The sequence below is a fragment of the Hypanus sabinus genome, chromosome 17 (genome assembly GCF_030144855.1).
Source record: "Hypanus sabinus isolate sHypSab1 chromosome 17, sHypSab1.hap1, whole genome shotgun sequence".
NCBI classification, from domain to species: Eukaryota; Metazoa; Chordata; class Chondrichthyes; order Myliobatiformes; family Dasyatidae; genus Hypanus; species Hypanus sabinus.
In genome coordinates, this window is record NC_082722.1 from 37,994,027 (window position 1) to 38,006,447 (window position 12,421).

General features: G+C 40.0%; 1 long non-coding RNA gene across 2 annotated transcripts in view; it reads left to right on the top strand.

Moving 5' to 3' along the window:
- The first annotated feature begins 4,372 nt into the window (after positions 1-4,372).
- Positions 4,373-12,421, top strand: part of LOC132406831 (uncharacterized) — a 178,011-nt gene continuing 169,962 nt past the window's right edge. For both annotated transcript variants that reach the window (XR_009516264.1, XR_009516265.1), the window contains exon 1: positions 4,373-4,456. This is a non-coding gene — a long non-coding RNA (uncharacterized LOC132406831). The remainder of the gene's footprint in view (positions 4,457-12,421) is intronic.

The following is a 12,421-nucleotide window of genomic DNA, read 5'->3' on the forward strand; positions in this document are numbered from 1 at the left end:
GCTCCTTCCGTCCTTCAGTCACTATTGATGGGAGGAGCTGCGCTTTGGCCCTAGTAATTGCTTTGGTGCTGGATATTTGTTTTCTGTTATCTCTGAAATTAGTTATCGCGCCTTGGCCACTATCTATGTGCGGAATGTAGAAAGCAGTCACCTTTCAGCAAGTGTACAGTATGTTTAAAGTCGTGCAAGTCAAATATGCTGCAATCGGGGATAAAGTCTGCTGACAATTGTAACTCATTTTTGGGATTGGAATTTTACTAAAAATGAAATTAATTTTGATGTAATGTCGATTGTGCAGTTTATTTTTACCACGATGCTTTTGAACCCTGTTCTCTTAAATCCAGAATGTCTCGCTTCTCTTTCTCCTCTTCCCCCCCCCCCCCACAGTATAAATAGTTTCCTCTTGAATGCAACCAGTTGGCTCAAATTAACTACACTGAGATGGGTAATCGTCGGTGTTTTGGAATGTGGAATAGCTTCTACGTTTATCATTAAGCGTAACAAAAGCAGTGTTCATGCTTCAGCAACAATAGTACGAATTTGAAAGGGAACACGGTATTTACAGGGGTGCGTCTGATTGTGGACGCTTTGCACGTTTGTAATAGTAACCTCAATGGAGGTGCCAATCACCTTTGAACTACGATTAAAAACAACACTGGTTGAGAACGTTGTGGAGGGGTGAGCGTTACCGGTTTCCAATCGCAATCGTTGGTGAAACAGAAAAGAAAATGAAGACATTACGATTAACTGCATGTTTATAATTTAATCCCACTATATATTGGAGTTCATGTGTTTTTAACTAAAAATTGGTTCTTGAGGTTGTCTAGATTCGTCTTCCACCCATCACATAATCTTACGTGGCAGACCATTTCCCAGAGGAAAAAAATGCCTCCAGAAACGAGCATGTGTTTGAATAATTTCAATCCGAAAATACAAAACACCCGCAGTTTAGAAGAGATTTGGTTATCTAACGGTGGAATATGGCATTAAGTTACCAAAATAAAACTCATTTTGTCGATACGGAATTTAGAGTGCGGTTGCTACGTGTGCAATGGGAACCCTCCCCTCCTGTTGAGTCTTTCCCGGCCAACTTTTGCTAAAATGGAAAGTAGATTTTAAAAGATTATTCTCCGCAAGTGAGTTGCGTACCGCAGTCGAATCTTCCTTACAGTATAGCAACACCGGCTGAGTGCTCTTATAGTAATGCCCTGCGTCTTCGCTCTTGATTATAATTGATTGACTGACGCTAAATGGTGAGCGCTTCCTTAATGAGGCTAAAAATCTATACCACATTTTCATGTTTGCTTTCCTATTACCAAGGCCAATCACTTGCAGGGACATCGGGTGAAATAAACACAAAAGCCCTGTTCCAATAATGCTTTTTACTTTACTACATTTCCCTGAAAGACTGCTTCGGCCTCTTTTGGAACTTAAGATCTGCGAATCCCAATAAAGATCGCAAAGCCTTTATACTAATGAAACCGCAGGTATTTGCCTTGAACAGTGCATTTCTTTTATTGAAGTGATCTTTTCCCCCCCTTTTCGACAGCTGCATTTAATTTTACACATCGTTGCACTTCCTGCAATGCAGGAACTGTTAATTCGAGCACGGCATCCTCAACAAGCCAAATTCCCCAATATTTTCGGGACTAGACGCTAAATGATCCTTGCAAATGTTCTGGGGTATTCGCTTTGCCTTTTTTGTCTTCCTGGTATTCAAAGGAGATTGAATTGAACACTTTGTTTGTCCGTGAAGCCTCAGCTTCCGGCATGTTTATCTGCAGATAAACTGTCAGCGAAGGCATTATTTATGTATTGTTAAAACATTACTTCTGATCTGTCCCCTCTCACTGCAAGACGATTAATTTTCCTTGTCCAAACGCGTAACGATAGGTGAAGGAAATATTCCTTTATTTAGTTTTAAAGTCAAACAAAGCCACTAATCAAACTAGTTTGTCAAGTTCTTGCTAAATTTCCCAGCGTAGCCAACGCAATTTAGCATTCATTTGGCCGTCGTGTATTTCAACAAATTTAAAGAACAAAATAATGTTTCCAACGTGACGATATTCACTGCAAGTGCAGCGATCTGAATCTTTTGTTTAAAGAAAACAAACGAAGAAAACTGCCAAGTAAAAGAAACATTTTAAGTTATCCGTTCGAAAGTTGTTACCACGTCGTTTCGTTTCATATGCCCGTTTTCTGGACTACTTTATAAGAGCCATTAGAAATAAATTAATATATTCTACTTAGCGATTATAAAAACCAGCTTTGAGGGTTTTCATCGTGTCCATTTACATGCAAATCAGTAAACAAACGGAGTTGTCTCATTATAAAAAAATTCTAAGAAAGCGACCCTGTTCACGTGTAACCTATTTATCTGAGACGTATACAATCTAGCAAAATATCACTATAAATAATATCGACACGTTTCACCTTCGATATCTGCTGTGTATTTAAATCTTTTAACAACACCGCGGACGCTAATGCTATCGCAGTAATTCCCAACTAATTCCGTATCATCTGTTGTTGGATCGGAATACTAATTTAACTTTATAATGATTACACATGTTTCATAGCATCTATCACACACATTTAATCATTTGTTACCTATTTTCAGCGTTATTTTAATTTCATCTGAAATTTCACCTCACTTGAAATTTAAATACGAATTATTTCGTCGCCTGCGGTGTTCGCTCAGAAAAAAATCACACGGCTTAAGTGTAAATTGTTCTGAAAAGTTCTTCCGTTTGGCATTTATTTGCACAGCCAATTCCCTATGGCCATCCATACACTGACCTTTAATTTTTTTAATCATTTAATTACAGTGTTTAAGTCCTCCGTAATTGAGCGAATCGCATTTTAATGCTAGTAAGTAAAACGTGCATTGCTGCTTGTTTCTGCTGGGATATCTTTGTTTTTCAAAAGTGAAGATCATAACGCAGGATTGTAATATTTATCTGTTTTTTTTAAAAAAAGATGAACACATTTAAGAACCAGACTGCGGAATCTTTATTCTTAATAAAAGCTGAGGGTTCCGCACTGCACCAACTAGATGAAACCTGAATAAAATGCGTACTGGAAAGAGTTCAACGTATTTGATTATTTTTCACATACAAACAGAACAAATTGTGGTATGGATTTTATATTTTGGTTTGTTAATAATTTTGTCCCGTTCTACCCGTTTGATTCGTTTGAAATACAAATTCATATCTGGCATTACATCATATTTCAACTGACAGAAGTGTAAGAAATATATCACCAATCATTGATACATACAAAACATATTTCCTCCAGCGATGTTATTCTAAAGATGGAAATGCCATGTATCGTGTCATCTACTAACACCAAAGCCCTTAAACAGTGGAAAGCGTAATTCCAGGAAATAGCACCAGCCTAATATTCAAGGAACAATGTATGGACACTAAATATTTCTGGGCCTTTAACCAACCCATGATAAGTAAATGTTGTGGAAAAATTATTTGCTATATATCCTCAATGTGTTTATTTTAAAAAAACGAAAACTTTAGTTAGAACGTAAGTTATTTAAAATTGGGCTAAATAGATTTGTTTCTTCTAAGTATAAAATTCAGGTCGGGTGACAAAGAGATCTTGCTCATTCATTGTTCTCCGTTCTGGATTCTTCAGTAATCCTCTTGATTTGAATTGATACTTATCTGACCCTAAGACAAATCCTTGAGGATTACCAAACTCGAAGATCACAACTGCAGTGCAGTGCACAATCCTCAAAACAAAACACCAACAAAAGCCAGCAAAGCGCTGTCAAATATTTACAGAAATCTGAGATGTTGCCTAATGTATCAATAGTTCTGCCTCCATTCATCTTCTCTTTTTTTCATTCCTTTTAAAAACATTTGACTGTGTCATCTAAAAAGCCAAGAATCGGCTAAATGCTAATATCGGAAGATGCCCGATTTAAACCCTAAAGCGAGGGACACTAATACTTTGCACCAATTTACTTTCTGATCACATAGTAGAAATCTGACTTTCTACACTTTGATATAAGTGTTGCTGACAGGATGCACTAGCAGCCCGGCTCCGTGTCTCTGTTCCGCAGTTGCCGACATTCAGGGAGCCCGTGCTGGCCCTTCCGAGATCCGCATTCTCTCTGCGGAGAGTGGGCAGAATGACAACACACCCTTATTGTTCATTCGCCCATTTCGATGCACGTTTGCAGGTAATTTAGAAAGAAATAACAAAGCATTGATAAACCTGCTGTGGGTAAGTTTATGCTGCAGAAATGCCGGCTGCTCCGGAACTCACTACTCTGGCCAGCGCAGCTCCCCGGCGTTGCGCGTACCAGGACCTCGGCGCGTTCCCGCTGCGGAGGTGGCACGCGCGCCCAGCTCGTCCTCGTCCCTTGACGCCACACGCCACGCTTCTGAGAGGCCGCCGACTGGAGGAAGTGGGATCACTTTGGCCCCTTGCTGAAGTGGAGGTTAGTGTGAGAGACAGGGTGTTGGTACATCAGTTCAAAAATGCAAAGCTGCTGCAGAAGGAATTGTGTTCTGACAGCAGAATAGCTAAATAAAACTGAGAATCCTGAAGAAAAAAAATAGTTTCAAGCTCTAAAATGGTTAGTAGAACCGAGTACAACCTAAATCAATAGCTGAAGAATCAATTTGCAGTTTGGCAGGTAACATTTTGTTTATTCTGCCTGGCTGTGAAATTGGAATTTCCTGGCCAGGAGAGAGGTCTTTGGTTCCTTGTTGCAAACTTCCACTCCTGGCACAGATTTAAGTAGGGAGAGGACCCACACTTGCGAAATGTTTAAATAAGTTCTGTTTGAATTTATAAATTAGTCTGATCGACCTTGCCAAAACATTGTGCTGCGATTACTCTATGCCTGATACTAAGCAAAAACAAAGTGATCTTTTTCTGAAAGATCTGCACACTACTTTGCTTCAGTATTGGAAGAGAACCTGATTGAGAATGTTATTTTTGGAATGTTATGATGCAGAAATGAAAGCATTGGATATAATTATGCTCTTGAAATTGTTTCCCAGCTTTGTAAGGGAAATAGGAATTGATATGAAAGGAGAGGGGAGTAACGAATTAAAAGTATTATATATGAATGCACGAAGTATAAGGAATAAAGTAGATGAGCTTGAGACTTAGTTGGAAATTGGCAAGTACGATGTTGTGGGAATAACAGAGACATGGCTTCAAGCGGACAGGGCCTGGGAAATGAATATTCAAGGATATACATCTTATCGAAAGGACAGACTGACTGGCAGAGGGGATGGGGTGGCTCCATTGGTGAGGAATGATATTCAGTCCCTTGCGAGGGGGGACATAGAATCAGGGGATGTAGTCAGTATGGATAGAACTGAGAAATTCTAAGGGTAGAAAGACCCTAATGGGAGTTATCTACAGGCCCCCAAACAGCAGTCTGGATGTAGGGTGTAAGTTGAATGAAGAGTTAAAATTGGCATGTCACAAAGGTAATGATACAGTTGTCATGGGGGATTTCAACATGCAGGTAGACTGGGAGAATCAGAATGGTACTGGACCCCAAGAACGGGAGTTTGTGGAGTGCCCCCGAGTTGGATTCTTAGAACAACTGGTACTGGAGCCTACCAGGGAGAAGGCAATTCTAGATTTATTGTTGTGCAATGAACCGGATTTGATCAGGGACCTCGAGGTAAAGGAACCATTAGGAGGTAGTGACCATAATATGATATGTTTTAACCTACAATTTGAGAAGTGAAGGGAAAATCAGATGTGTCAGTATTACAGTTGAACAAAGGGAACTATGGAGCTATGAGGGAGGAGCTGGCCAAAGTTCAATGGAACAATTCCTTAGCAGGGAAGACAGTGGAACAACAATGGCAGGTATTTCTAGGAATAATGCAGAAGGTGCAGAATCGGTTCATTCCAAAGAGGAAGAAAGATCCTAAGGGGAGTAAGGGGCAGCCTTGGCTGACGAGGGAAGTAAAGGGCAGTATAAAAATAAAAGAGAAGAAGTATGACACAGCAAAGATGAGCGGGAAACCGGAGGACTGGGAAGCTTTTAAAGAGCAACAGAAGGTAACAAAAAAGACAATATGCCAAGAAAAAATTAGGTACGAAGGTAAACTAGCCAAGAATATAAAGGAGGATAGTAAAAGCTTCTTTAGATATGTGAATAGCAAAAAAATAGTTAAGACCAAAATTGGGCCATTGAAGACAGAAACGGGTGAATTTATTATGGGGAACAAGGAAATGGCAGGAGTTGAACAGGTACTTTGGATCTGTCTTCACTAGGGATGATACAAACAATCTCTCAGATGTAATAGTAGCCAAAGGAACTAGGGTAAAGGATGAACTGAAGGAAATTTATATTAGGCAAGAAACGGTGTTCGATAGACTGTTGAGTCTGAAGGCTGATAAGTCCCCGGGACCTGTTGGTCTGCATCCCAGGGTACTTAAAGAGGTGGCTCTAGAAATCGTGGACGCATTGGTAATCATTTTCCAATGTTCTATAGATTCAGGAACTGTTCCTGCCGATTGGAGGGTGGCTAATGTTGTCCCACTTTTCAAGAAAGGAAGGAGAGAGAAAACAGGGAATTATAGACCGGTTAGCCTGACGTCAGTGGTGGGAAAGATGCTGGAGTCAATTATAAAAGAGGAAATTACGACACATTTGGATAGCAGTAGAAGGATCAGTTCGAGTCAGCATGGATTTACGAAGGGAAAATCATGCTTGACTAATCTTCTGGAGTTTTTTGAGAATGTAACTATGAAAATGGACAAGGGAGAGCCAGTGGATGTAGTGTACCTGGACTCCCAGAAAGCTTTTGATAAAGTCCCACATAGGAGATTAGTGGGCAAAATTAGGGCACATGTTATTGGGGGCAGAGTACTGACATTGAAAATTGGCTGGCTGACAGGAAACAAAGAGTAGCGATTAACGGGTCCCTTTCGGAATGGCAGGCTGTGACCAGTGGGGTACCGCAAGGTTCGGTGCTGAGACCGCAGCTGTTTACAATATACATTAATGATTTAGATGAAGGGATTAAAAGTAACATTAGCAAATTTGCTGATGACACAAAGCTGGGTGGCAGTGTGAAATGTCAGGAGGATGTTATGAGAATGTAGGGTGACTTGGACAGGTTGGGTGAGTGGGCAAATGTATGGCAGATGCAGTTTCATGTGGATAAATGTGAGGTTATCCACTTTGGTGGCAAGAACAGGAAGGCAGATTACTATCTAAATGGAGTCAAGTTAGGAAAAGGGGAAGTACAATGAGATCTAGGTGTTCTTGTACATCAGTCAATGAAAGCAAGCATACAGGTACAGCAGGCAGTGAATGGCATGCTGGCCTTTATTACAAGAGGAATTGGGTATGGGAGTAAAGAGGTCCTTCTGCAGCTGTACAGGGCCCTGGTGAGACCCCACCTGGAGTATTATGTGCAGTTTTGGTCTCCAAATTTGAGGAAGGACATACTTGCTATTGAGGGAGTGCAGCGTAGGTTCACAAGGTTAATTCCCGGAATGGCGGGACTGTCATATGTTGAAAGATTGGAGCGACTGGGCTTGTATACACTGGAATTTAGAAGGATGAGAGAGGATCTGATTGAAACATATAAGATTATTAAGGGATTGGACACACTGGAGGCAGGAAGCATGTTCCCACTGATGGGTGAGTCTAGAACTAGAGGCCACAGTTTAAGAATAAGACTTTTTTTTCCATATCTTCTTAACTTCTATACTTTTACATTAAACTATAAGTTATTTGGATCACTTGCTAAATTGGTTTATGGTCTTCTTGGGGTAATAACATTATTGGGGCAGTTACTCAAGATTTCATGGGGCTAACTGACAATTAGGATTTCGATTTGCATCAGGCTTTAGGTTTTATTTCGATAAATAGTTCTCTGCACCAGTTCATACATGTGTCTGTAAAATAGACATTGTATTCAGAATCCTTAGGACGGTGAGCATATTAGATTTACCATTTTAAGTTCAGTTAGATTATAGTGTGACTAATTATAAACTTAAATAATTTTTGTTATTCAAAATCTGAAAATAATGATGTCATTCTCAATAATACTTCCCCTCAAGTAAAATATTGCAGATATTGGAAATCTGAAGATGGGAGAATGCAGGATATCCTCAGCAGGTCAGGCTGTATATGTGGATGGAAATGAGAGTTGATGTTTCAGGTTTTTGATGAAAGGCCATTAATTTGAAACATTAACTTTGTTTCTCTTTCCACACATGCTGCCCTAGTTGCTGAGCTTTTCTACTTATGTTTAGCATTTGAGGCCAATGATCTGCACGAAACTTCAAAAAAATGTGATATGTGGGGAGAAAATAAAAGGGGGTTGAATGATCCAAGCAGTGGTGCCCGAAGGTGGATTGTAAAACAAGTCTCCTTTACTCCCCTTTTACTGTACATTTCTGACTCATTTTGTTGACTTGCCTTTCTCCATTTAGGTTTGCAATAAGTATTCACTATAAATTCATGGACTCCAACATTGGCTCTAAACACAATTCCTTTTGCCTGCATTCCATAAAGACTTATTTCCATTCTTGTTTCTCCATCTTCATTGCATTAGTTCTGAAAACCCTACTTTCTACCCCAGTAACTCTGACAGGATTTCCCTTTTCCCCAAACATATATTCCCTCCTGTATAACTGATGGTTCTCTCAATAGGAGAATGATTTTATTTTAAAAAGGGGGAAAAAGGTCTCTTTCATTGAGTTGAGTTGAACCAAATTTCAATATTGTACTGTAGAGGTAATCAGATTATTCATTAAACCAGGGCTCGTCTGTGCTGTCAGGTGGATGAGAAATAGAGACTCAACACACTATTTGAAAAAGGCCAGGAGAGTTATCCTGAATGTCCTATGCATCATATAACCCTCAATGAAGGTGATTAAAAATGTGAGGTTAGCTGATTGCTCTGATAACGTATGATGAGTTAGTTATTCACAATTAGGTTGTTGGATTTCCTAAACTGCAACAGTAACAATGCATCAGGAAAGGTTAATTGTTAGTTCTTTGTTTTGGATGATCTATAGTAATACTAAATTCTATATAAATGCAGAATTTTGTTTTCTGTTAGTGATCATGAAGTTTTACAATTTTACCAAAGTCTGATTAAAATATTTAGTACAGAAATAAACAATGTTGTACATTAGACATTAAGAAAATGTGGCACATGGTTCATAATTTTGGACGTGGTATTTTAACTTATCAGTGATATAATGAAACCTGAATAAATTAGACAGAAACTTTGGAGTGTAAGTAGGGCACAGATGTTCTCAGGGCAATATGGAGTGGTTCAGGGTAGTTTTGTCCCAATGAGGCAGGGCAAAGATGGTAGAGTGAAGGAATCTTTGTTGACAAGAGGTGAAATATTTAGTCAAGAGGAAGAAGGAAGCATGCCTCTGGTTTAGGAAGCAAAGATCAGACTGGGCTCCTGAGAGTAATAAGGGAACCAAGAAGAAGCTAGGCAAGAAAGAACCTTAGAGATCTAGACGTGGACATGAAAAGGCCTTGGTGAGTAGAATTAGGGAAACCCCAAATAATCTAAATGTGTATGAATAACAGGAGGATCACTAGAGTGAGGGTAGGACCAATCATGAGTAAAAAGAGGAGACACATGCCTAAAATCAGAGGAGTTAGGGAAAGTTCTTAAAGAATACTTAGCTTAAAGAATACCCACCAGTGAGTGGGACCTTGAAGAATGTGAGGTCAGTGTGGAATAGGCCATTGTGCTAGAATATGTCACAGTTAAGAAAGGGGCAGTGTAGGATGTTTTGTTTATCTCCAGGGCTGTTATGGAAATTGACGGAAGAGAATGCTGTGCCGTTGGCAGTGGTCTTTGTCTCCTCGCTGGCTACAGAAGTAGTACCAGAAGATTGGATGATGGCAAATAAACATACAACATAAATCATAGAACAGAACAGCACAATACAGGCCCCACTACTCTTTTAACCTTTATGATGAATCTAAAGCTTCCCTCCTGCATAACTCTCCATTTTCCTTTTATTATTGTGCCTAGCAAAGAGTCTCATAAATGTCCTCAAAGTATCTGTCTTTATTATCAAATCTGGCAGAGTTCCACACACCCTTACTCTGTGTGCAAAAATGTACTGCTGACATCCTCCCTGTACTTTCCTCCAATCACATTAAAATTATGTCCATTTCGCATTTGCCTTTTCTATCCTGGGAAAAAGGCGCTGCTCTCTACTTAAGCCTCTTATCACATTATACACCTCTATTAAGTCACCTCTCATCTTCCTTCACTCCAAAGAGAAAAGCATTAGCTCACTGAAGCTTTTTTCATAAAGCATGTTCTCTAATCCAGGCAGCATTCTGGTAAATCTCTTATGCAACTTCTCAAAAGCTTCCAAATCCTTCCTATAATAAGCCGACCAGAGCTGAACACCCACGCTCCAAGTGTGGTCTAACTAGAGTTTTATAGAGCTGCTCACAGCTCAAGAACTTGATCCCCTGACTGTTGAGGGCCAATATATCATCTGCCATCTTACTCATACTATCACAGCGCAGGAACAGGCCTTTTGGCCCACAATGTTGTGCTGAACCAATTAAATTAAATGGTAATTTAATTGTGCCCACACAATGTCCGTATCCTTCCATTTTCTTCACATCCATACACCTATGTAAATGCCTCCTAAAAGTCCCTAATGTTTCTGGTTCTCCCACCACCCCAGGCAACACATTCCCGTCACCAAAAAAAACCTGAAGAAAAAATGCTGCTCACATCTCCTTTGAAATTATCATAAATACATGCCCTCTGGTATTAGACATCTCAACCCCGGGAAAAAGATGCTGTCTGATTACCCTATCTGTGCCTCTTGTAATCTTATAAACCTCAGTCAGGTCTCACCTTAGCCTCTGCCGCTCCAGAGAACAAAACCCAAGTTTGTCCAGCATCCTGGTAAACCTCTTCCGCACTCTCTCCAAAGCCTTGACATTCTTCCTATAATGATAAATGATTACATCATTAGGTGATAGTCAGCATGATTTCCTAAGGAGGAAATCTTACATGATATATCTGTTGGAACTCTGAGGAAATAAGAGGCAGGATGGACAAAGGAGAGTCAGTGAATGTTGTTTGTTTGGATTTTCAGGAGGCCTTTGAAAACGTGTCATACATGAGCTGCTTAACAAAATGAGAGCCCATGGAATTATGGGATAAGTACAAGAATTTATAGAAGATTGTCTGACTAACAGCATGCAATGAGTGGGAATAAAGGGAGCCTTTTCTGGTTGGCTCCCGGTTACTAGTGGTGTGCTACAGGGGTTGGTGTTGGGACTGCTTCTTTTCACATAGTAAGTCAATGATTTGAATGAAGGAATTGGTTTTGTGGTGAAGTTTGTGGACGATACAAAAATAGGTGGAGGGGCAGGTCGTGTTGACGAAACAGGGAGGCCAAAGAATGACTTTGACAGATTAAGAGAATGGGCAGAGAAGTGGCAGATAGAATAAAATGTAGGGAAGTGTGTGGTTATGCACATTGGCAGAAGGAATAAAGGTGTGGACTATTTTGTAAACAGTGAAAATTCAAAAATCAGAGGTGCAGAGGGACATAGGAGTACTTGTGCAGGATTCCATAAAGGTTAACCTGCAGTCTGAGTTGGCAGTATGGAAAGCAAATGCAATATTAACCTTAATATTGAGAGGATTATAATACAAATGCAAGGTTGTAATGCTGAGGCTTTGTTCAGGGTGCACTTCAAATATTGTGAATGGATTTGGGCCCCTTACTATGAAAAGATGCGCTGGCATTGGAGAGAGTCCAGAGGAAGTTCATGAGAATGATCCCAGGAATGAAAGGGTTAACATATGAGGAGTATTTGATGGCTCTAGGCCCTCGCTAGATACTCGCTAGAGTATAGAAGAATGAGGGGGGAATCTCATTGAAACCTATTGAATATTTAAAGGTCTGGATAGAGTGAATGTAGAGAGGATTTTTCCTATAGTGGGGGAGTCTAGGACCAGAGGGTAGAGTCTCAGAACTGAAGGACGTCCATTTAAAGCTGAGGAGAAATTTCTTTAGACAGAGGATGGTGTGGTGTATCTGTGGAATTCTTTGCTACAGGTGGCTGTGCAGGCCAAGTCATTGGCTATATTTAAGGTGCAGGTTGATAGGCTTTTGATTAATCAGGATGTCAAAGACAAGCAGAAAACAGGAGAATGGGGTTGAGAAGGATAATAAATTGTTGGAATGGCAGAACAGACTCGATGGGCTGAATGACCTGTTTCTGCTACTAGGTCTTATGGTCATGTAATGGGGCGACCAGAACTGTATGCAATACTTCAGATGCTGTCTAACCAGAGTCCTATTAAGATGTAACATGACTTCTTGACTTTTGAACTCAGTGCCTTATTAACGCAAGGATGCCATATGCCCTTCTTAACCATACTATCAGCCTGTGTAGCCA